Genomic DNA, 1,959 nt, shown 5'->3' with positions numbered 1-1,959 from the left:
CTGACCGTCATCAGGCCCTAGACCCCTTTCTAGAAACTTCCTGCTCTCCAGCCCCACCTCATTAATACCACTATCCCGAGCTGATTTCTGCTGCTACTGAATTATGAAGGTAGAGGAAAGGACGAGGTGGCTTCTGGTGCCATCACCCCAAACTCTCCCTGTCTCGTCCCAAAGAACCTCTCAAGAATCTAAGGAGGCTTGTCCGTTGAAGGGCTCTTCCAAGGCCATCAGAATCAGAGCCTGCAGGGCCTGAAGCCAAATCCACATTCTCCAAGGCCCCCCACATACCTCCAGTTGGGATGCTGATACTTGAATGCCTTTGAAATTCAAGGACACCAACTCTGTTCATGCCTGGAGGGAATAAGAGGAACCAGACACCTTTCCCGGCGCTTCCCCGGCTTTCTTGCCGTCTCCTGCAGGCCGACTGGCCTGTTCCAGGGGCCTCATCCCGCTCGGGCTCCTCCACACCCGCCACTGCCCGCTTAGTCCCCAGGGAGGCAGCTGCAGCCTCCATGAGCCTGCCACCCTGAGGCACCCACCTTTAATATGTACCTAGAGGTTTGCGCCCTGTCCCCCAGCGGATCCCAGCAGTCCAGAGAACTCTCGGGACCACAGGGAGGAGCAGGAGAGGGTAGGATGGACCGAACTGGCCTGTGCTCTGGCCACTTCTCACAGGATTCTGTACCACGGCCAGCGTGAGGCTAGGAATTAATAACTGTGAGCGATTATCATGGGAGCTGTCTCCAGGAAAAACGACCAGGTTTATACCATTCAACCTTGGGAAGATAAAATCAGGCCTAGCAGAAAAAAGACAAATGATCTACAGCAAATGTAGGACTTAAAATCCAAAGAGCGTCCTGGAGCCTGATTAGACACCTGCCTTGTCTCCCTGTCCAGAAGGCATGGGGTGCAGGAGACAGCGCGGGGGGGGGGGGGGAGGCAAAAACCTCTAGCCCATCCACCGACTCAGAACCCTGTGCTCACTGTCGGCCCTCTCCAACACCTCCTTGCCCTTCTCCCTCACCGCTGTCAATCTTGCCTCTCCGCGGGTCTCCGTTCGGCCCCCTCCGGGTGACCTCTCAAGACCCAGCTGGTCCCCTGCCACAGCCTCCTTTCTGCTCTTTGTCCCTTCAGTGTCTCCCCCACCCCCACCCCAGTCCCGCTTCTACAGGACCCTGGAAAAACAGCAATCTCATCACATCACCCTGCACAGAAACCGTCAATGAACGATAATGGCAAAATGTTTATCATTGTTAAGGCTAGATGGTGGGAACATGGGAAGAGGTGATTTTCTTATTCCCATGACACCCCGGTACGTTCGAGATGGCTCGGCATACAGCAAACCCTCAGCAGCCCTCCAGGGATCTCAGGATACAGTCGCCAGTCCCCAGACTGGCACTCGAGGCAGTTCAGGATCGGCCCCTGCCCCATTTTTCCAGCTTACCTCCTGAAGCTCACCGCGCTGCTGCCTCTCCTGGCCCCCAGCTCTCTCCTGCAGCCTTATCTCTGCCAGCGCGTCTCCTTCTTGCAGAACATGCTTTCCTTTCGGTCCTGCTTAGAAAAACTGTCTCCTCATCCCTCGGGAACCAGATGCAAATGACCCCTGTACACGGCTACCTTCCCAGGCCTGACCCTCCCTTTTTTTTTTTTTCTTCTTTTGATAGGTGGGGGTGGGGGGGGGATGCCTTATGCCCTGGTATCTGCCCAGGCGTGGCACAGAGCAAACACCCCGTATGTGTGCGGGGGAGACCGGAAAGTCTTGGTTAATAAAGCAGGTGCCACATTGACTTGAACTTGGGCAAGTAGGGGAATCTCTCTTGGCTTCGGCTCCTGTCTCTATAAAGCGAAGGTAATAGCAGTGCCACTCTCACAAGGCTGAGGTGCGGATTCGGCGGCATTCTCTGCGTGAACAGCTAACCACAGTGCCACGCTACCTGGCATGGAGGGTGGGGGCGGGGG

This window comes from Herpailurus yagouaroundi, unplaced genomic scaffold (genome assembly GCF_014898765.1).
Source record: "Herpailurus yagouaroundi ecotype Mexico unplaced genomic scaffold, PumYag 67702, whole genome shotgun sequence".
Taxonomy (NCBI): Eukaryota; Metazoa; Chordata; class Mammalia; order Carnivora; family Felidae; genus Herpailurus; species Herpailurus yagouaroundi.
Note: the sequence above shows the minus strand (reverse complement) of the source record.